Below are 25,321 nucleotides of genomic sequence, written 5' to 3' on the forward strand. Positions count from 1 at the left end.
GTTAAGGGACAAAGACACTAATATGTTCAAGACTACTTAAGGCATTCATAAGGCACTTCTTAAAATAGTGGTAAAAATTTAAGAAGCTGCTGATTATGTGGGATATCTAGATCACTGAATATGTGATGAAATTACTAGACTAGGTGGGCCAAGTGCACCTTATCTGTCATTAAAAAGGTCTATATTATATTACATTATCGAATCCCGATAACACCGAACACCACAACACCGACACACAAAGCCCGAACCGCAAATACGTCAAACCCCCTAAACCGTGAATTTTCAAATCTCAAACCATCATAGTCAGCCATCACCACCACGTGCTACATACTACATACCCAAACATAATAAATAAAACACATACATACACAAACCAAACCCTACTTCTAACACTACACTAAACCTTATATACATTACTATCTATGCACTTACCTTAACTCGCACCCTAACCCTAAGGTCCGTAACTATCGCACACTTACCCTACAGACATATACCCCAAAAAAACAAATAATCCACACACATACAGTTAACAAAACCCTACTTCTAACCCTACACTAAACCTTACATATATTACCTATCTATTACTACCTTAACCTGCACCCTAACCCTAAAGTCTGTAACTATTGCACACTTACCTTACGGAGCTATACTGCAGACGGGCCAACCATCACACTTCGACATTTCGCATTTCGTGGTTTTGTACATTTGCCATTACCGTAGTTCGCGCTTTATGTGTCAGTCTTCTGGTGTTCGATATTACCGGGATTTGATAACGTAATATAGACCTCATCAAAAACAGTGCTCGTTTTTGTCCTCTTATCTCCATGCATCTAATTGATTCATACATGGTATTTATTGGACTGCATATAGTTCCCTGAGATAGTTAAACTTTTCTTTCATGTCTCCTTCCTGTTTAGTTTCTTTAAGACTATAAATGTAATGCTCTTTTAGTTTTTGGTGCATGACTTTTTGTGTAGTCTGTACAATATTTTGTTGACATTTTTATCTCTGGGTTATTGTGCTGAAATGTCAAGTACTTTGCTAAAATCTATTCTCTACCCCCCTCCCTTTAAGATCTAATGCACTGTTTACACTATCAAAGGTTTCTATAACATTTGTTTGGCATGGCTTTGTTGCTGTTCTGATATTATAGCATTATTTCCCTTCCGAATGTCATGCATTCTCTATAACTGAGATGAGACTCACAGATCAGTAGATGGCAGCCTCTGTTCTGCTACCATTCTTTTCAAATGGACTCAAATACTGCCCTGTTCCATTCATTAAGAACCTAACCTCCAACTATGACAGTTAAAATGGTTACCTAGTCCTACTATCATTACCATCTAATTTATCAAAGAATTCTAGAGTGAAATCTATTAAGTCCCTATGTTTTGTGCAGCTTTATTTTTTCAGCTTCTTTCAGGACCTTTTTTCTGCGAAAGGAATGAGATTGACACCTTTATCCTGAGTACTACTCTTCTGGATATTTTTGTTAACTATCCATTTTTTTCCTTTTTGAAAACTGAGCAAAAAGCATTCATCAGTCCTGCTTTTTCAACAATTTTTCTGCCCAATGTCTCATCATTATTTATTAACTACACTAGGTTCATAGGTTCATATGCTGGTACTAGGCTATCGGCCCTAGGGCCTATACAAGCCTAGCCATAACAATTCCCTGGCTATTTCTTCCCACACTATTTACTTCACTGGACCCCTGTCTAGCAGGGCGACTGACATGATCCCTGGGGTGAATTTCCTTTCTCCCATCCAATCATCAAGGTTCCTTTTGAAGAGGGCCAAAAAGGCACTTTGCTTGACATGTTTGGGCAGTCTATTCCAGAGTATGGGGAGTCTCTTGGTCAGGAACCTATCCCTCCAGCATGTTTTGTTTATTGTGATGACAATATTTACATCCCTGGAGTATGTGGTTCTGAGGGATTGGGATTTCTTTAAGTGCAGCATCTCCAACAGCTCTGGGTTTGACATGACCTTGAATGTTAAGTAGAGATCGCCAAGGAGTAGACGATATGCAACAGAGTATAGCTGGAGTTTTTTAAGGTGGTCAGCATAGGGCATCTGCTTTAGGCCTGTGATTCTTTTAGTGAGGTATTTCTGCGGCCTTTCCAGTTGTTGCAGATGTCTTGACAGGTACATACCAAATGGGGCGTTGTATTCTATAATGGGTCTAATGAGGGATGAGTACAGTGGGACAATGACCTTTTTTCTGGATGAAAAGCCCTTAGTGATGAGGTGTGCCACAAAGAAGAATTTCCTGACTGTTGTGGCGATGTGGTTATTGAAGGTGAGAGCACTGTCCACCTGTGCCCCTAAGTCTCTTATTACACTTTCGGTGTTTAGTGTACTGCCATCTATGTGATAATTCATGGGTACTTGTTTTTTTCCAAAGGGGATAACTATACATTTCTTGGCACTAAGCTTGAGCCCATGGCTCTGGCACCAAGCATCTGTTTCTGTAAGGCCCTTTTGTAGAGTATCCACATCATTTGGAGATTCAGTAATGGCTCCCAGTTTGCAGTCATCTGCAAACTTTGTTAGCCAGAGTCCCTTAGTGTTGGCCTGTACTTCAGAGAAGTAGATGCCAAACAAGAGATGTCCCAGGACTGAACCCTGAGGTACTCCACTTGTCACTTGTCTGGAGCTGGATTTGGAGTCAGCTACTTTTACAGTGTGGGTTCTGTCAGTAAGCCAGTTGGCAACCCATCAAGTGACATAGGGATTAATGCCCAGTTTAGTATGTTTATCTATGATTTCAGAGTGGGGGATGGTATCAAAGGCCTTGGCGAGGTCCAGATAGGCTGTGTAGACTGCCTTACCCTCGTCCACGGCTCTGGAGACTGATTCGAAGAAGTCAATAAGGTTCAGGAGACAAGATCGGCCCTTCACTAACCCAAACTGGGTGGGGTCCAGTGTTTTAAGGTTGCCAATGCCTTTGTTTATAACTTCCATGATAATACGTTCCATGGCCTTGCAGATCAGGCTCGTCAGACTGATGGGGCAGTAGTTCCCAGGATCCAAGGTGGATACCCCCTTGTGGAGCGGGATAACTGTAGCTGTGCTCCACTCAGTGGGCATGAAGTCTGAGGTGAGGGTATGATTAAACATGACACTTAGGTGAGGTGCTAGTTCATTTTGTAGTTCATGTAGTACACAGCCCAGGATGTCATCTGGTCCCATGGATGCTGTATTCTTAGCTTTGGAGAGTGCGTTTTTTACCTGTGTGGCCATTATTACCGGAATTTGGCAATCTTCCAGTATTGAGATGGGCCATTTAGGGGGTGAGAGGGGGGTGAAGTTGGTACTGAATTGATCTGCCACGATATTGGCAATATCCTTAGGATCAGTATATTTAATGCCATTCTGTTGTAGCTCAGAGCAGATCTGAACATTGCCATTTAGATTCTTGGCATAGTTATAGAATGCCTTGTGGTTGTCTTTGGAATATTTGGCAATTTTATTTTCGTAACTAGTTTTGGAGGATTTTATGAGGGATCTCAGCTTCTTACTGAGGATGGTAAGGGAGTTTTTTGCATCCTGGGATTTTTCTCTTTTCTGCAACAGTTTTTTCCTTTTGTTGTAAAGTTTATTTATGGCAGAGGACCACCAGATTGGCTTCCTTTTTTTGGAGGAGAGCATCTTGGTTCTATTTGAGATGGCACGATTCATGCATGAGTGGATGTGCTCGTACAGTGCCTTAGTGTAGGACTCAGCAGTTGAGCTTTCAGTTCCCGTCTACATGGGTGTCATGAAGTTTATAACTTCTGACTTGAGTAGCATGAAGCTGGCCTTGGAGAAGTTTTTTATGGAGGTTTCCTTACTGGGGGGGGGGGTGGGTGGGGGTGGGATGTGGATGTTAAGGGTGATTAGCTTATGGTCTGACCTGACCAACGAGGGGGTGACCATAGGTGTGGAGCATCGGTCTCCCACGTTGGTAATGATCAGGTCTAGGACATTGCAGCCCCTGGTGGGGCTATGGATTAGTTGATCCAGGGCATTGGAATTTATGAATTCCAAGAACCGTTGAGCAAAGGTTTTGGTGCATGAGTAGTTTTCCCACTTAATGGCAGGGTAGTTGAAATCACCCAGTATTAGGGTGTTTGGTTGTATATTAATATTTTCCAGTATGTTTAGAAAGGTGTAGTGAGAATCTTGGGGCATGGTGGGTGATCTTTAGCAAGCTACAATTTGGATTGCAGTCTTACCTAGTGTTAGTTGCACCTGGAGAATTTCAGATGCATTGTGTTAGGCAACTAACCTGGTGGTGTGAATATCCTTGGTGAATATGGACACTCCACCACCTTTAGTGTTTCAATCCTGGTTTGGTAGCCGAAAAGTGTGGTAAGAGTTGTACCCTGCTATTGCTTTGCCTTTCTTTGATTCCCTCATGGGTTATAAAATATGACCTCTCTCTTCCTGGTGTCACCAGCTATCTTACATATTATTCTGAGTCTTTGGTTTACTCATTGCTTTATCCATTTCCTTTACTTTTAATTATTAAACAATTCTTTCTTCTTCAGTGTTTCCTTATGTTACCTAAATATTATATGCTTCCCCATTTTGTAAACGGTCTCATTTGATATTTAGTGTGGCCTGGTTCTTCCTCAGATGTCATGCATGGGCTTGTCACTACTGTGATGGCAGTGCTGATATATTCTAAGTGTTCTTCATCCTATTTTCATGCATTGCAGTGTCAGCTTTCCTGAGCCATAGTCTCACTCTGTCAGAGTCTACCTTCCTTAATCTCAGATCTCTCATTTGCAAAAACAATGTATCTTTATTTAAGCTTACAGTGAACCACGTCATTTAGTGATTACTCATTTCCAAATAAATGTCCACTTTCATGTGCCTGTGTGTTTTCATTTATTTTAAATTTACTTATTTATTAACAGGGTAGGTGAATTGGTCAAGATGTATCCTTTTCAGCTATGACCCCAGCCATGAGGCAAGAGTGAATGCAATATCTCTCTCTCTCTCTCTCTCTCTCTCTGTATATATATATATATATATATATATATATATATATATATATATATATGTGTGTGTGTGTGTGTGTGTGTGTATATATATATATATATATATATATATATATATATATATATATATATATATATATATATATATATCTTCTTCTTCTTGTTTCGGCTGGTGCCGTTAGGGGTCGCCACAGTGGATGAACAGTTTCCATTTCTTCCTGTCCTCTACATCATGCTCTGTCACACCAACCACCTGCATGTCCTCTCTCACCACATCCATAAACCTTATCTTAGGCCTTCCTCTTTTCCTGTTACCTGGCAGCTTCATCCTTAGCATCTTTTTCCCACTATACTCTGCATCCTTTCTCAGCACATTTCCAAACCAAAGTAATCTTGCCTCTCTGGCTTTGTCTCCAAACCTTCCAACCTGGGCTGACCATCTAATATACTTATTCCTAATCCTGTCCATCCTCGTCACACCCAGTGCAAATCTTAACATCTTCAACTCTGCCACGTCAAGCTCTGACTCCTGCCTTTTTGTCAATGCCACTGTCTGCAACCCATATAACATAGCTGGTCTCACTACCCTCTTGTAGACCTTCCCTTTCACTCTTACTGGTACTCGTCTGTCACAAATCACTCCTGACACTCTTCTGCACCCACTCCATCCTGCCTGTACTCTCTTCTTCACCTCTCTTCCACACTCACCATTACTCTGAACTGTTGATCTCAAGTACTTAAACTCATCCACCTTCGCCACCTCTACTCCCTGCATCCTCACCATTCCTCTATCCTCCCTCTCATTCACACACATATATTCTGTCTTAATCCTGCTGACCTTTATTCCTCTTCTTTCTAGAGCATATTTCCACCTCTCCAGGGTCTCCTCCACCTGTTGTCTACTCTCACTACAGATCACAATGTCATCTGCAAGCATCATAGTCCATGGGGACTCCTGTCTGATCTCATCTGTCAACCTGTCCATCACCGTTGCAAATAAGAAAGGGCTCAGAGCTGATCCTTGATGTAATCCCACCTCCACCTTAAATGCATCCATCACTCCCACCACAGACATCACTGCTGTCACACTACCCTCGTACATATCCTATACCACTCTTACATACTTCTCTGACACTCCCGCCTTCCTCATACAATACCACAACTCCTCTCTAGGCACCCTGTTATATGCTTTCTCTAAGTCCACAAAGACACAATGCAACTCCTTCTGACCTTCTCTGTACTTCTCCATCAACAATCTCAGAGCAAACATCGCATCTGTAGTGCTCTTTCCTGGCATGAAACCATACTGCTGATCACTAATCATTATTTCCCTTCTTAACCAAGCTTCCACTACTCTTTCCCATAACTTGATGCTGTGACTGATCAGTTTAATCTCTCTGTAGTTACTACAGCTCTGCACATCACCCTTATTCTTAAAAATCGGTACCAAAACACTTTTTCTCCATTCCTCAGGCATCCTCTTACTTTCCAAGATTTCATTAAACAATCTAGTTAAAAACTCCACTGCCATTTCACCTAAACACCCCCATGCTTCCATATATATGGATCTACTGTCTATGCATGAATTTACGTTTCGGCAAAATGTAAATCCGTGAATGCATTTACACGAAAGTGCGTTTCAACAAAAACACACTTTCATGTAAGTCTTTTAAAAAAAAATGCAGCAAAATACTGAAAACACTTTTATGCAGGGGGAAAGCCCCCCCTGCACCCCCCATGTGGGGGGCTGTGCCCCCCCCACCCACTACTTAAATATTCTCACTCCGAGATCACACTACAGTGGGGAAAAGTGAACATTCCCTCATCCCTACTGTACCACAATCTCAGTGAAAGTCCCATTAATTGTACATCAACACTAAATGTTGATGTACAACTAATATAACATGCAAACAGCATGTTTTCAATCAGCATCCCCCTTACTACTCCATGTTGTAAACTTTATTACGCGAAAGCATTTTGGATAAAACGCACTTTCCCGTAATTATATTAGCAGATTTATGTTTCGGTAAAACATAAATTCGCTAATATACTGTAGATCCATATATATATATATATATATATATATATATATATATATATATATATATATATGTGTGTGTGTGTGTGTGTGTGTGTGTGTGTGTGCGTGTTACTGTATATACTTTATAGTAGCTAGTCATCCAGCTTGTTTTACGTAGCTTGGAAGAAACTGGACTACTTGGAGAAAACATACACGCCCACACACTCTGTCTGGAGATCAGAACTGAACCCTTGAGCTGTGAGGCAGAGATCCTAACCACTGAGTTGCAATGCTGCCCACAAGATCTCCTTCACCTTTTCCCCTTTTGGAAACATCAGCTTCTGGGGATGACCTTTCTTAAGTAGCTTTGATATAATCTGTCTTATGTCCGCCCTTGTAGGGCATCAAGTATGTTCCTTGTCTTTGATTTGGTTGTAGTCACATTGTTGTGGTTTACATCTGAAATAGGGATCCTTTCCTTTCTTTTCCTTTCTTTCCTTTCCTTTCCTGCCATTGTAAAGAAACAGACCAGCATTTTGTCTATTTTTCTTCCCACTATGAAGATATTATGTAAGCATGCCCTATGTTGACAGCTTTGCCATTTACATTTCCAAGTATGACCCATATTGTCATGTTTCCCTTGTATGTACTTGTATGTTCTGAGCCCTAATATCTTTCCTTCCATTTCACCCATGATGGTCCTTTTATGACTTCATTACATTACATTACAATTTACATTTTGGCCAAGATTCCTTGGTATAGAGCTTCTGTACTGTCACAATATAAGACCTTCTTCTCCTGTCACTTCTGTAACTTTGTCCAGCACAAATATTGTTCTCAGACTGTGTACTCTGGAGTTCATTAGTCCCCATTTATCTGCTGACTTGCTCTTTTTTCACACAGAGATATGTTTATTACCATTTGCTTATACAATTAAGTAGATGCCTCCCCCTGTATTTGCTTCCACTTATGAGCTCACTTCAGTAATTACCCTGAAGTCTTGAAATGTCCACATTGCCTACAACATCTTCCCCTTGAAATGTTTAATGCTTGTTAATGAGTCCCCTAAATGTGTCATCTATACTCCTGCTTCCCTGTATAAGACATAAAAGAACCAACATCCCAGTGTAGGTCTGCAATTGTTCAAATGAATGCCCATTTCACACAAGAATAAAAGCCCTGATTTCAGCAGCAACTGTCCAGATTTGAACCCCAGGTTGTGAAGGGTCCTGTCATTATTCATGACATGAACAGACAGCACTTCTATGAAAGTCACTCTTTGTGCTACTCACTAAAGGCCTTCCTCATTTCTTCTGAAGCCTCCTGTATTGCTTTGATCCATGTTCTGTTTGAGGTATTTTCCGGCACAGTGACAACATCAAGTTTTCCGCAATGTACATCTGTTACTTCAATCACAAACATTTATCTTTTTCATCCAGCCATAGCAATTGTCTTGCCCATTTACTTCATTCACCCTTCCTACTACTAGTTTTATTTATTTATTTATCTACTTGCTTCTATTTACTATCTGAGTAAGTAAGCTAGTCAAAATAACCTTTTTCAGTGATGACCCAGGTCTCAAAGTGACTTAGATATGCAAATTGATAACTTACAATTAAAAACATTTTAATAGTTCTTGCAGACATTTACACATTTTTGAAAATAACTATTTCAGAAATATATGATACACATTTAACAGATTTTATAGATATAAAAAGGTTTTGCAAGCCAAATTTGGAAGTCATCCAATAACAGAGGCTTACTTCTCCTCGGGCATCTGCTCCATTTTCTTGGGGCACTTTGTGAAACTTCTCTGCAGCTTCCTAAGTCATTAATAGTGATTCATATTTATGAGGGCCCAGCTATATATGGACAATATAACAACTATGGTGAGGTTCATTCAGAGTTATGTACCTGCATTTTGGTATTCTCACCTTGCAGATCTCACTGCTATCCAGATGTGCCTCTTTTTTAGCACCCTCATTTGTTGACCTTTTCAGTCCCTGAGTAAGAAAGACTCCTGAGTCTGTCAAACTTTACCCCTGAGAGCAACCGTGCCCCCTACCACTTAATGACTATTGAATTACTTAACTCAACATTCCTAGACATCCTAAATAGGAAGCACCCACATGCCAAAAGCAAATAAAATATAACCATTCAAGCTGGCTCTCAAAATCCACCAAAGAAGTCATGTCCACAAGGGATAAAATCCAGAAATCATGGCAGAAAAAAAGACCCATCAATTCAACTACAAATAATAACCACAAATAAAAAAGCCCACTACCTCCACCTACAAAGCCAACATAAAGATTATCCCAAACTGCTCTGGTCCTCCATTAACCAACTATTACACCCAGGCTCTCAAAGCAACCCATCCCCTGACCCAGACAAAACCCCGGCCGAATGTGCCACCTTCTTCAATTCCTACTTCATTGACACCATAGCTAACCTAACCACCACCTTTCAATCCTACCCTCAAGTCCAACCTAAAATTCTCCGTCATACCCACTGCCACAATAAACAAAATATTTTACTTAAGCTAAAACCCTGTACTCTGACCCCTGACATGGCCGGCCTTAGGCATAGGCGAACTAGGCGACTGCCTAGGGCGCCGTACAGGCCAGCCTCGAAAGGGCGCATTTTTATGTATTTAGTTATTTATTTTAATTAATTTACTTTTGTCATTTTGCTATCTTCTCGGCACCCTGTCTGAGTGAAGGGCGCCAAAACAATAGGAAGAGGGGGAAGGGTGAGTGCCCTCCCACTTTTATAGCTTCAAATTGGAAGGGGGGCTTCAACAAAAAAAAAAAAGTTCCGCGCGCAACGGCAGAAGTTTTAAGTTAGCAGTTCAGTTAAGAGAGGGGTTAAGGTCATGTGTAGTTTAAAAAGAAAGTAAGTGTATGTTTTTGTTTGTAATTTACACTCTTCGCTTCTGTATGCAAGAGAAAATGTGTGTGTGTGTGTGTGTGTGTGTGTGTGTGTGTGTGTGTGTGTGTGTGTGTGTGTGTGTGTGTGTGTGTGTGTGTGTGTGTTTATTGAATTTAAATTACTTGTTCTGTTTGCATGAGATATAAAGTGTGTGTTACTGTGTGAGATAGTATGTGTGTATATGTAGGCGGCACATTTTTGACATAATAGAGTGGCTTAAAATGTAAACAGCCCTGGGCACTTTTGAGATTATTGAGATTATTGCAGTATTTTTGAATCCTCTCTCCTCCTGTAGCTTTCTCTGTTCTGACCACCGTCCAAACAGTCACCACAGATAATAGCTTTGATTTCGGCATGTCTCGGGACACACAGAAATCTCACTTCCAAAGCATGCCTTGGTCTCCAGGAAACTGGGGGCCCAATCATTGGCATCCTTTTGCTGTGGCAAAAATTAGGAAGAGCACTGGATTTCTGCGATAACAGCCTTGAAAGCGTCTAATTGCCACGGGAACATCTGCTGCTCCACATGCGGTTTCTGTCTGAAACCTGCAGTGCAGAAAACCTGATTATCCGGTTGCACAGATTTCAGGAGGTTAGTGTACTTTTTTGTTATAAAGTTTCAGTTGATCCACAAATGTGCAACAATGGATTTCCAAAGCTCTGTATTAAATACTGCAAGATTAAAAATCGAACAACTCATTTCAGAGAACCCTCACCCTAGAGAAAAGAAAGCAGTTTGGGAGAGTGTTTTAAACCGAATCTTAAGTTTTACTTTATTAATTTATTTTATTCAAGTAACGGATTCTTTAAAGCATTGTGTTTAAGAACAATGAGTTTACCTGCCGATAGCATGTGCAGCGGCAAGAAACAACCAGATGTCAAGCTGGAAACAGTAATACAGGTCTGCCAAAAGAAACGCTCATTTTAAAGAGCAAGTTACTTAGTTGTTGTCTATTTAAGTTGCAGTGTTATTCAGTTTTTGAGCAATCTATTATTTTTTTATTACAAAAAATGACATGTCATGAATGGTTTAGCTAAATGTCTGTGTGACTGACACTGAATGAGACTTTGCATTCCATCCACGTTCGTGCCCTTTAAAACAGCATGATAAGCATGAATGCTGACCTCAAGGAAGATTTGTGTGGGTGTTTGCTGTTAGCTTCACGTCTCTCAAGTGTACTTCATTATGAAGAATGTTTTTCATTACTAATCTTAAAAATGGCGTGTTCTTCCCAGTTCCACTTTGAATGATTGATTAAGTGTTATGCCCATATATTTTGGCTTAGTCCCCATGTAGACCAGTTGTTGTTGTTGTGTCTTTCGGCTTTTCCCAGTTAGGGGTCACCACAGCAGAACTCCGGTCCGCTAATGATTGGCAGAAGATTTTTACGTGCCAAGTTGCCGGCCCTGATGCACAACCTTCAATGAAGGTATGCCCCTTCGCGCATGTCTCCACACAGAAGACGCTTTAGCTAAGAATCAAACGGACAACGTCTTGCTGGAGGCGACAATGCTACCGCAGCACCACCACCGCAATTGGTAGTTTTTTTGCAAGAATTTAAAATAATTTCATAGTTTTAATTTGACTGCCTATTATGATGTTTTTGGATTATTAAACGCTTAAGTGATGCCACGAATAATTGTTGTTGGTGGGTCTGTATTCTGAATTATTTTTGTGTTGATTATTTAACGTTTCACAAGAAGGTAAAAACCAATAACAATTTCCAGTCAAGTGTCATAGTGGGCAAGATAAACAGGAGAAGTCTGATACTTTATAAAATGTGTATTGAAATAAGATTACTTTTTTTTATTGATAGTGAAATTAAAAGGTTGTGTAGATAAAACTGCAGTAGTTGAACTTGCTTAACTATTGTTAAGAGGGAACTGTTTGGATTCTGGTTTTAGGTATTCCTTCTACTACTAACACAAAAATGGTAACTGAATTAACAAGAAGGACAGCTGAAATAGAAGGAATACACTCCCTAAAACTTTTGATAATACTGTAGTCGGGCAGTTGGAGACTGCACATTGGTCATTTAGCATAAATTTTTTGTTTGAAGTTAGTGAACTGATGCATCATCTGGGCATTTTTAACTAGTAGAATATCTTGTCTCCAGCTTCTGACACAAAACTGAAATCATTGCATGTTTTATTGATGGTTTGAATGCAGGTGCTGTCACCCTATTTATATATATATATATATATATATATATATATATATATATATATAGTGTGTGTGTGTGTGTGTGTGTGTGTGTGTGTGTGTGTGTGTGTGTGTGTGTGTGTGTGTAAATGAGTGGCAATATAAGTTGCCTTAAAAATGTTAAAGGTGTTTTTCTGAATGGGTTGCAATAAATGGATATTAAAACTCTGAGATAGCTAATCAGTATTGTGCTATTTAACTGTTTGTTGATTTATGTTAACCAGGTGGATGCATTTGACATATCAGTAGTAATTACTACAGTGGTGGTAGTCAGACCAGTAGGGGATATCCTGTATGTTTCAAGAAGGAAAAACCTATTCTTCTAAATAAGTTAGGTGATTATTATTAAGTTGCTGCATATATAAATATTTCAATGTAGTATGTTAAGTGATCGTTCTGCTTGTATGACACATACAGTGTGTATTACTGTGTGAGATAGTATGTGTGATGATAACATGTGTGTATATGAGAGAGAAAGTGCATGTCTGTGTTTTGTTCAACTAACACTGTTACATACTTCCTTCTTCACCGTGTCCTTCGACCTCTGAAATGTTAAATGAAAGTCCTGAAGGCTGTGTACAGGCCTTAGTGCTTTACAAAAATAAGCATTGTTAACACAAGGGTGCACACTTTCTACAGCTATTCCAATTCCGTATGTAACTATCGCCTTTGCTTCAGACTGCCATAAGCAGTCTATCAGAGCTGCCCTTTTTTTTTTTTTTTTTTTTTTTTTTTTTTGTTATTCTTCAGTTTGAGCAAGGAGGTTGAACCAGCTATGCCTCTGATATCTATAAATATGGATTTATCTAGATATAGATAAAATATACAGATAGATAAATATATAGAGAGATATGAGTATATAGACATATTTAATTTTTTTTTTCGTTTTGGCCTTGCACTGATTCTTTAGGATTGCTATCACTAAATGACGGGAGACACTGAAGTCATAGTTTATATTCTTCAAAATGGGAATGCTAATGCAAAATCTGTGTAAGCAACTAGATATATAGAAGTTAAAATGCATCCCTAAGTTTGGATCTTTTTGCTCAAAACTATAAGTTTAAAATGCACACTAGCAGGTGGTGCTTTATTATACAAGGAATATAGTTTAATACAATCAGGAAGGTGAATCAAAGAACACACACATATATATATATATATATATATATATATATATATATATATATATATATATATATGCATGGCCATAAGAATGTGTTCAAGGAGCCTATAGTTTGAAAAGAGCCTAAAGGTAAACTTAATTCTCCACTGGCCAGGTGCATTTTATTTGAATGTGGGTTTTAATGCCATTTCAATGAATGTGAGTTTCAAGGGCAGAGAAGTTTTACTGCTCATGCTAAATCTATTTTCATTGTGAGACTCTATTGTTTGTTTAGTAAGTGGCTATCTGTGTTTGTGCTATTTTATTTCAATATTTGTAATCATAGTAGAAGTAAATAAGAAAACAGTATGCACACTGACAGGTTTGAACAGTGGTTATGGTAACTGAGGAGAAATAGCCAAGTAATGTAACACTGGAGTGGCTGGGAAGGGGGTTGCTGCTGAGGTGGGGTAGGGGATTGCTGCAGAAGGGGCTGCTCTGGGGGGCGGTCTATTATCCTGCCTATTTGACCATGATCCAGCTCTGATATTTACAGTAGGAAACACGTAGACAAAGGTAGTTGTAGTTTAACTGCATTACAAGGTATCTTTTTCTTCTTATGCATTTAAATGATTTAAGGAAATGACTGGAGTGGCTTTCTTGGGGAGTGACCTACCTGTGGATGTGGCTCAAATAGGGGTGTTTCATGAGTATGTTGTGGGAGGGGCTTAAGGGGCGCCGGAGCACTACTTCACCTAGGGCGCCGTTTCAGCTAAAGCCGGCCCTGACCCCTGACAATCTACCCCCACACTTCATGCAGCTAGTAGCAAACTCTATAGCCTATCCCATTAGCATACTCATTAACAGATCGATTAAAGAATTTCATATTCCCATTCATCTGGAAAAAAGCTTATATTCTCCTCTTACACAAAGGCGACACCAACACAGACACCACAAACCTTTGGCCCATATCAATTCTCTCACCCCTCTCTAAAATACTGGAAAAATGCATCCATGCCCAATTCCTCAATCACCTGCTTGAAAACCAAATTCTATTACCCACTCAGCATAGTTTCAGACCAGGACACAGCACCACCACTGACCTCCTGTCCTTCCTTGATACAGTTAACTGGGCACAGGATACTGGCAAAGTAATTGCTTCTCTTCCTAGACTTCTCCAAAGCTTTTGATACCATTTCCCACTCTATCCTCCTTTCTAAAAAATCCTCCCTCCACATTTCCCCACTTACCCTACAATGCTTCAATAGCTATCTCTCCAATAGGCAGCAATCCACTAAATGGCAATAATCTTACTCTCCCTTCCTCAGTACTTCCACAAGGGTACCCCAAGGCTCCATACTTGGTCCTCTCTTATTTAGCATCTTTATTAATAACTTTCACTCCACTCTTCCACAATGCTCAGTAATCCGGTATGCTGACGACTCTATAATAATATGCACTGCAAATTCCAGCTTTGAACTCCAGCAAATTACCCAGAATGCCCTCCCCTCTACTGAATCTTGGATGCTTAACAATCATTTTGCCCTAAATCTCCAAAAAATAAAATAGTACTTTTTACCCCTAAGAAAACCACTCCCCATAGATAAAAACTCTTCCCTATACAAGCCCAAGACAATTCCACTATATAAGTTGTCCCACGCACTAAACTACTAGGCATTATTACAGATGAAAACCTTAACTTTGACCTACACATAAACAATAACATCAAAAAACGCACCAAAAGCTTGGTATGCTGTGCAGGCACTAACACTTTCTTAGCCACTCTACTAGACAAACCCTTGCAACTACCTTTTTATTATCCTCTCTCCTTTATGGTGCCCCTTTCCTCACTAATATCCAAAAATTCTACAAAATCCAAACTTGATATTTGTTACAACAGAATAGCCAAATTTGCCACCAAGGCCAAATTCTTATCCCACCACTATAACTCACTGAAACAATTAAGCTGGTTGGAACTCCCCCACCATCTCTCATTCACCCAGCTAACTACAGTGCACAAAATAATCTACAGACCCACAGACTGTCCTGCTCTCTCGACACTACTTGTCTAATACCAACCCAGCAGGCAACTAAGGTCTGAAAATCATCTACTTCTAAAAGCAGAAAAGCCCACCTTACCTGCTGGTCAGCTCCTCTACTTCACCATCGCCAAACTATGGAACTCATTTCCACCTTCTATAAGAAACACAGGCAGCACCACCACCTTCAAACAAATACAAAACAAATCATCTCAACTCTTACTGGCTATGTACCTGCTCTATAACCTAACCTCCTCCTTCTCCTTATAGGATAACTAAACTGCTTCTTGCTACTGCTGACTGATGATATTTCCTCCATAATTATTATTGTTCATCACTTGTTGATACTGGTGCAATAATGCTTATTAACATATCTCTATTTATACCTCTCTGAATGAATTCATCTGGCAACCAACAAAATTCCTGCTTTTATGTATATATTCTATATATATTACGGTAATCACTGTGTGTAGCACTGTATCTACTTTTGTACTAATTAATGTTTAATATTTTCTGTGTTTATATTTTTGTCAGAGCTTTTCTCCTCAGGCCTCTAATGAAAATGGGCTCTTTTAGGCCCAATGGAGTTTCTTGGTAAACAAATGCAATAAGTAAATAAACAAAACTTAGACAGACATGGGATCCTCCTTCTTCATGACACAATCAGTATTGTTTTGTCAAAAGTAGATTAGATCGTATATGCTTAAACATATAAGGTTATTGACAGCATGAGCTCTGTCCTGCACAAAGGTTTTTCTGTCTGTGCAGCATACTTAGATCCGGCTAAATTACCTAACACTATGAACTATGATGGAATCATACAAAAACATATGAATCTGAATATAAGTAAGTCATAATACCATTACTCCATAGCTAGTTATATGACCATATAAAACAGGTAAGAACTGGATGGCTTTTTATTGTGTCCTGTCATCTTTAAGTCTACAAGTAAGACATCATTGGTTATTGTTATAGTATCTATAGGTTCATAGGTTCATAGGTAGGTACTAAGCTATTGGTCCAAGGGCCTACATAAGCCTAGCCAATAAGGTTCCCTCACTTACACCACCCAAGAAAGTTATTTTCCTGTACCACTGTCGAGCAGAGACACAGAAGTGATCCCCGGGGTGTATTTTCTATTTCCCATCCACTCATCAAGATTTTTCTTGAAGAGTGCTAATGAAGAACTTTGCTTGACATAGATGGGTAGCCTGTTCCAGAGTATGGGAAGTCTCTGGGACAGGAATCTATCCCTCCAGCATGTCCTGTTTATTGTGGTGACAAGGTTTAGGTCCCTAGAGCATGTAGCTCGGAGGGATTGGGATTTCTTTAGGTGTAGCATGTCCAACTGCTCTGGGTTTGACATAGCTTTATATGTTAGGCAGAGATCACCTCAGAGTAGCTGATATGCTACGGAGTAAAGCTGGAGTTTTTTGAGGCGGTCAGTGTAGGGCATGTGTCTGAGGCCAGTAATCCTCTTTGTGAGGTACTTATGTGGCCTTTCCAGCTGCTGCAGATGTCTTATCAGGTACATTTCAAAAGGGGCGTTGTAATCTATAATGGGTCTAATGAGTGTCGAGTAGAGGGGGAACAATGACCTCTTTTTTCCTGGATGAGAACCCTTTTATGATGAGGTGTGCCACGTAGAAGGACTTCCTGACTACTGTGGCGATGAGACTATCAAAGAAGAGACTACTGTCCCCTGGGTCCCAAGGTCTCTTATCACACATTCAGTGTTAAGTAGATTGCTGCCTATGTGGTAGTTCATGGGTACAGAGTTTTTACCAATGGGGATGACACTGCACTTTTTGGCATTGAGCTTGAGGCCATGGCTCTGACACCAGGCCTCTGTCTCAGCAAGGCCCTTCTGTAGGATGTCCACATCATTTGTGGACTTGACTATGGCTCCGAGTTTGCAGCCATCTGCGAACTTCGTTAGCCAGAGGCCTTCTGTGTTAGCCTGTACTTCAGAGAAGTAGATACCAAACAGGAGAGGTCCCAGGATGGAACCCTGTGGTACTCCACTTCTCACTGCTTTGAGGTCAGATTTGGAGTCTGCAACTTTTAAAGTCTGGGTTCTGTCAGTGAGCCAGTTGGCAACCCATCTTGTGACGTAGGGATTTATACCAGGTTTAGTGAGTTTAGCTGTAATTCCAGAATGGGGATGGTGTTGAAAGCCTTGGCGAGGTCAAGATAGGCTGTGTGAACCACCTTACCCTCATCTACAGCTTTGGTGACTGCCTCAAAGAAGTCTATCAGGTTCAGAAGGCATGATTTGCCTTTCACAAACCCGAACTGGGTGGGATCCAGAGTTTGGAGGTTACCAATGTCTTTGTTTATGAGTTCCATGATGATACGTTCCATGGCTTTGCAGACCAGGCTCATCAGGCTAATAGGTCGATAGTTCCCGGGATCAGTGGTGGCTCCCACTTTGTGGAGTGGGATAACTGTTGCTGTGCACCATTCAGTGGGCACAAAGCCTGATGCAAGGCTATTATTGAACATGGTGCTTAAGTGGGGAGCCAGTTCATTCTGAAGTTCCTGTGAAATGCAGCCTGGGATGTTGTCCATTCCCATGGATGCTGTGTTTTTGGCTTTAGAGAGTGCAGCTTTTACCTGCGTAGTTGTGATTACAGGGGTCTGCATTCTTCCTGTATAGATATGGGTCCTTTAGGGGGTGAGAGGGGGGTAAAGGTAGCACTGAACCTATCTGCCAGGATGTTGGCAATATCAGTTGGTTCTGTAATTTTCTTGCCTTTGTGCTGTAGCTCAGAGCAGATATGATATAGCTATAGAATGCTTTGTGGTTTTCCTTCGAATTAGTGGCAATTTTGTTTTCGTAACTAGCTTTGGAGGATCTTATAAGGGATCTCAGCTTCTTACTGAGGCTGACCAGGGAGCTCCTCCACTCATGGGATTTTACTCTCTTTTCATCAGTTTCTTTCTTCTGTTGTACAGTTTGTTTATGGCAGGGGACCACCAGATTGACTTCCTTTTTTGGAGGATAGCATCTTGGTTCTGTTTGGGATAGCACGATCCATGCACTCGTGTAAGTGCTTATAGAGTGCATTTGTGTAGGATTCAGCAGTGGTAACTGTGTTGTCCATCTGCATGGGTGTCATGAAGTTCACCAGTTCTGAATTAAGAAGTTGGCTTTGGAGACATTTTTTACTGTGGTTTCCTTAATGGGGGGTTGGGGCGGGATGCGGATATCAAGGGTGATTAGCTTATGGTCGGATCGGACCAACGAGGAGTTGACTTCAGGTGTGGAACACCGGACACTCATGTTGGTAATGACTAGGTCTAGGATATTGTTGACCCTGGTGGGGGTGTGGATAAGTTGATCCAGGGCATTGGAGTTTATGAATTCCAGAAAGCGTTGAGCTAAGGAGTTGGTACATGAGTAGTTTTCCCAGTTAATGGTGGGGTAGTTGAAGTCACCCATTATTAGGGTGTTTGGTTGAACCCTAATATTTTCTAGTACATCAAGAGAAGAGGAGTGGGAATCCTGGGGCATGGTGGGGGATATGTAGCAAGCTACAATTTGGATTGCAGTTTTGCCCATACTTAGTTGCACTTGGATAACCTCGGATGCATTATGCTGAGCAACTAGACTGGAGGTGTGGATATCCTTAATGAATATGGACACATCTCCACCTTTGGTGTTTCGGTCCAGGTTACATGGCCAAAAAGTGTGGTATGAGTTATAGCCTGGTAGTGCAGGGATGTTCTCTGGAGCCTTGAACCAGGTCTCAGTCACTGCACAGATATCAATGTTCTCCATTTTAAGGAGTGCCTCGAGTGAGTGCATTTTGAGATTTAGACTTCTAGCATTGAGTAGCATTACCCTCAGTTTTTGGTTGCCTGTTCCTGTTATGGTGATGAATTTGTTATTTGAACCTTACCTAAAAAAGCCACTATGGGGCAGCAAGAGCCTTAGCCAGTATCCGGAATCCCAGGGGCGACAGGTGCAGGTCATCTGTGGCAAAGCATTGTGGTCTGTCGACCATGACATCCTAAGCAGACAGATACTGGATCCCCTTAGAATGACACCAGAAGCTTAACCAATTGTTGAAGTCAATCATTTTGTCCTTGTACTGTGGTATAATTCTGGGCGATGGCAGAATGCTACTCGGGGCTAGGGTCATACCTGCCTGGGCTACAAGATCGGAAGGCTCTTCCATGTCTCTCTTCATGTAGTCCAGGGAGGTACGTCTCAGGTCATTCACACCAACATGGACAATGACAGAGTCATGTTTGTACTTGTTGTGGAGTGACCTGAATGCGTGGGTTATGTGGCGGATCCTGGCACCCGACAGGCAGATGACAGTAACCTTCTCCTTGTTTAGCCTGGTCAGTGGGACTTCAGTGTGCCTAACTATAGAGTCACCTATGACTAGTGTGTTGGGTATGTTGTTTTGCCTTGTTGGCTGTGGTTGAGTGGCACACTGAGTCTGTGGGCTATGTGTCATTTGGATTGTGCTGGGGGATGGAGGTTGCTTGCATTTCTGCTTTGGAGGTCTCTGTTGCTTAGACTGATTATTATTAAGAGCCTCCGTGAATGTTTTTGTGTTACTATGTGTGGATTTTGGTGGTGTAGCTTTAGTGAGACTATGTGATGAGTGTGGTGTGGTGCAAATGTTTACCTTCTCCTCATGAATGTCAAGTTCAGCCTTGGTTGGAGAGAGCTTTACCTCCAGTTTGGCTAGATAAGTGCATCTCTCACAGGTTGTAGTGTTGGGTGGTATGAGGAGATGGTTGTCTGTGTACATGAGGCAATTTCTACATTGCCTAAAGATGCCCAGATTCATCAGATAGGAGAGAACACTGGGAGGTGACCCTTGGACATGCCTGAATAAAAAAATATTTTCCTCTAGATAGTGAAGAAAGTGAGTACAAGAGCTGTTTTTCACTAAGCAAGTGAGAAAAGTAAGTACAAAAACTGTTTTCCTCTAGGTAATGAGGAAGATTGAGTGCTATAGTAATTAGTGGCTTATTTAGTGCTTACAAGTTCTGAACAAGTGCTGAGCATGAATAAGCAAATTTAAGTGCTAAAACTAAGAATCTGTATCTGCACTAGACAAGTTACAGGATAAAAACAAGTGCAAATTCAGGCTTTCAAATCAGAAAGTTGAAAGAGATGGAAGAGATTGCCCAAATGGCCAATAACTACAGTTTCTGGGCTAGAACCACTCCTTATGTGGTAGATAGGTTACCTAGTGCTTACCACTCCCACTGATAAGCTAGAAGGCTTCCCTCCAACATAGAAAGGCTTGGGGGGCTCAGAAGCTTACATACAGTCCTGAATACAGCAAATCTGTATCTGGAACACTAGTTACAGGAAAGGTAGGAAACAAGCTTACAGTTTTTTTTTTTTCTTTCAGAAAAGTAGCAAAAACAGTAGTAAAAACAATTCACATGCAATGCAAGCTAGCACGCTTAAGTATGTAGCAATATTATACCAAACACAGTTTAAAAAATGCAATTAAATTAAAAAGAACCAAAAGCAAGTGCAGAAAGAGTTTATTAGGTAGAATGTGGTAAAGAGATGGAACTGGGGGAGTGTCCCAGATCAAATGTACAGTGGGGCAGTCAACTGCAAAAGCCACCAAATGTAAACTACAAACCAAAAATAAGGAGGGTGGGTGGGACAAAACAGTTTCAACAGAGATCTAAGCAACAATTAACAGTACAAACTCTAAAACCAAAAAAATATACTCAGCTCTGTCTATTTTCAGATCAGTAATATTACAAACCCTAGCAGAACCAGATTCATACTGAAGAAAGTTCTTGCTGTTTAAAAAATGCAGAAAAAAAAAAAAAAGGATCTTCCATACCACCAGTGCCCTCTCACAGAAAGAGGTGGAGTCTGAATGTAGAGATGATAAAATCAGCAAAAGGAGAGAAGTATTTCTGGAACTGAATTCATCCTCAAGTCTTGGTGAGTACCTTCATGAGGCCGACCCTGTTTTTCACAAAATTTCACCAAGACTACACTGATATATAGACTGTATTTTACACAGCATATATCATGGACAGATGTAGATTAAAAATAAAGAAGATAACTGAATGCACAAGTCCCAGGATAAAAAAATACCCAATTCCTAGTAGACACACTGGTACCAGGACTGGAAAAAAATGACAGTGTAGAATCCTCAAGACATGGAAATATTCCTACAATGGGGCTAGGCCAGACCCAGGGGGAGGATGGCTCCCCTGTTTTATATGGAAGTAGCAGTCCACAAAAATCACAAAAACTGATAGGCCAAAAAAGAGCCATGCCGACGATAGAGTGGACTATTGAGGATAAGAAAGAAATTATGTATTGCTACTATTATACAAGAAGCCCAGAATTTTCAGACAAAAGATATACAAAAAGATTAAGAGAGAAATTAGAGGAAAGATAAATACTTCCACAAGAAAAACTGTCAGAAGCTTCAAATAAAAATTTGTGTTCATTAATACAACAGATCCATGAAAAACACTGTATAGACCAAGAAAACTTATGCTGTTTGGAAAAAGAAGCAACTGAGGAAGTACAAAATTTTAAAGAACAAAATTTAGAGATATTTGAAGGATATAAAAAAGAAATATGAACATGGGGAAGAAAGAGAGATCTGATATGGTGCAATATTTATGCAAAGGAGAAAACCACATTAACACAAAAAAAGACAGCCCCAAAGATATTCGATGAGAAATACAGGTGAAGGCATCCAGATATGGAAAATTTTACAAGAAAAAAAATAAGATCACAAAGAGGGAATGTAGAAGAGAAGATTAGTCAATTAGAAGTTAAGAAATGGAAGCTGAAATTATAGAATATTTGCGAAATGAAGGATTATGTGTAGAAAGTCTAACACGGGTCATATTACAGCATGAAATAACAACTAGTCCCCAAAGTAAGGAGAAACAAGAGGAGCAGGAGACATCTGAAGAAGAAATATGAACATGGGAAAGAAAAAGAGATTTAATATGGTGCAATATTTATGCAAAGAGAAGGCAAAACTAATCAATGCAAAAAGAGCAGCACCAAAGATATTTGAAGAGAAATACAGGTAAAGACATCTGGATATGGAAAATTTTACAATATAAAAAATAAGAAAACAAAGAGGAAAAGTAGAAAAGAGGATTAGTAATGGAGAAGTTAAAGAAATAGAAACTGAGGTTATGGATTACCTGTAAAGTGAAGGATTTAGTGTAGAAAATGTAACTCAAATAACAACACAACAAGAGAGAGAGCAATGGATACCCAAATTATGGAGAAAACAGTGGAGCAGGAAGCACCTAATCAGTTGACATATGAAGATACTTTGGAGCCTCCCATAGGAAACCAGTACAAAGATTCAGTTGGAGCTATACAGCAAGGGAAGAAACAGGAAATTGTGGCAACTCTGATGCAGTTAATATTGTGGAGTGATAGGCCAGTGAATTTCCATATTAAAGAGCAATGGATGTCACAGGGTGAAACTGAAGAGAACACGGCACAGGAAGAAGCTCTGGAACTTTCTATAGAATGCCCACAGGAAATGGTGAACAAAGAATGTCCCCTCAGTTTAAAAGAAAATGATCTAATAGAAGAGTTGCTTGATTTATAGATATGGATAGACATATTAAGATCAATGAAAGAAATAGATTGCAGAAGGTCAATAAAAGCCAAAAAAGTTAGAAATTTGATAAAACAAATGAACACAGTAATTAGGACTGTCCATAGAGATTCATGCGATATAACAGAAATAAATATGATGCATTACTGTGCAGCCAAATTAATAACAGATAAAGTCCTACCACAAGAGCACAAGGTAGTAAGGGAAAGGATGGGGAGAACTTGAATGCCATCGTGGAAGTATTACATAGAGAAAACTATATAGCAATTAAGACAAGAAGTCTCACTGTTACAAGAGTATAGAAGAGGGAACAGATCATCAAAAATACTCAGAAAGATAGACGTGATAAAAGCAATGCATGGTATTATAATGGATCAGGATTTATCATGCACTATCGCAAATAATAAACTAAAAATATAAACACAGGCAGAAAAACTTAAAAGATACTCAGATAAATATAAGGAAAAGTACAAAATAAGCAATTTATTGCTGACCCAAAAAAGTTTTATAAAGAACTAGGAAACAAGGTAAAAAGAATTGAAAGACCACCAAAAAAGAACTAGATACATTTTGGCTAAGTATCTATGAAGATCCTTTGGAACATAAGAAAGATGCTAAATGGATAGAAGAAGTAAAAGAAAGAATAAGTTCAAATGTACAGCATATGAAATGGGATGAAGTAACGGTCAGAGAGAATGAAACAAAGTTAAGAAATGCTCCTAATGAGAAAAACACAGGCCCATACGCAGTACCTAACTTCTGGCTAAAAGTATTAATATCTTTACATGAAGATTTAGGCATGAATAAGAACTATTTTTATGTGCACCACAAACAGACACCAGCCCAGTTAACAACAGGAAAAATAATACTCCTACTTAAGAATGAATCTGTAAGCTATCCTAAAAACTATAGACCAATAGTTTGCCTTCCGAAAATGTATAAACTCTACACTGGAATTGATGCTGACAGAGTTTCTAGTCATTTAGAAGAAAACTCAACCATGGCAATAAAACAAGAGGGTAATAAAATAAAGTTATATGGAACGGAGGATCAGTTGTTAAATAGTCATAACAGAGAGCTGTAAAAAGGGGAAGAATCTAAGTATGGCATGGATAGACTACAAAAAAGCATTTGACAGTATCCCACATTTATGGATAAAAGAGTGCTTAAAAGTGTATAAGATACACCCTACACTGATCAACTACATTACAGTGACCATGAAACAGTGGCAAACCACTATGCAGTTAAGCCATGATAAAGGACAAATTACTATTCCAATGATAAAAATTCAAAGCGGTTTATTTCAGGGTTACTCTCTGTCACTGCTGCTCTTTTGTCTTGCCCTTAACCCATTAAGCAGTCTACTTAACAGATAAGGTTATGGTTACAATTTGGCTCCCAAAAAACAACAGAGTATAAAGACTTCTCATTTTCTTTTTGTAGTTGATTTAAAACTATATAGTTCATCAGATGAGGAGCAGAAAGCACAACTGCAAATGCTCAAAACTTTTTCAGATGATATCAGAATGTAAGTTGGTCTTGATAACTGTGCAAAAGCAACCTTTAAAGCAGGAAAGCTGCAACACCAAGAAAACATCAGTTTGGGACAAGAATGTGATATAAAAGAACTTGAGTAAGAGTAGTATATAAATATTTGGAAATTGATGAAGGGTCAACAATAAAACATGAACAAATGCAAATAAAACTTAGTAATGAATATTTTAGAAGACTAAAATTGATGCTGAAAACAACACTGACATTTAAGTTCAAGCTATAAACCAAGTTGTTCTTCCTGTCCCAACTATGATTGCCTGGCCCCAAAAGGTTTTGGATTGGATGGACAGCAAAACAAGAAGGATGCTTCATGCTCAAAAATGATTTATAAAAATCACTGTATACCAAGACTATATATTCCCCATTTTGAAGGAGGTATGGGCCTCCTTGAAATTGATTACATGTATAGATCTGCAATTGTGGGACTGCATACATATCTGCTGACCGCAGTAGACCCAATGTAGTGAAAGTTTTGAAACATAAGGAGAATAAGTCTAAGACGACTTCTGTGCTTAGTTTAGCAGAAGCATATCAGTGTCACTTGGAAAAGGAGAATAAACCTGAAGTAGATAAAAACAGGTAACAAATTAATGTGCCAAAAAAACAAAAGGAAGATTAAAAGGTGAAGGATCAGATGACAAGGCAAGAAATGTGGAAAATGCATAAGTACAGTTGCAAGTTGTGATGCCCGTGCACTGGCCAAGCAATCAAGGAGCCTTAATCCTCACCACTAACACCAGTAAGGGGCGTCCATATAGGGAAAGGATAATAAATACACACATAGTAAAGTACAATTTCCATTAAGAGCACACAGAGATCACAGTCAGTCTGAGGCTGGTTTCTCTCTTTCTATCCTGGTCTGCAATAAGAATCCCCCCTT

The sequence above is a fragment of the Protopterus annectens genome, chromosome 12.part0, assembly GCF_019279795.1.
Source record: "Protopterus annectens isolate FY-2018-M chromosome 12.part0, PAN1.0, whole genome shotgun sequence".
NCBI lineage: Eukaryota > Metazoa > Chordata > Ceratodontiformes > Protopteridae > Protopterus > Protopterus annectens.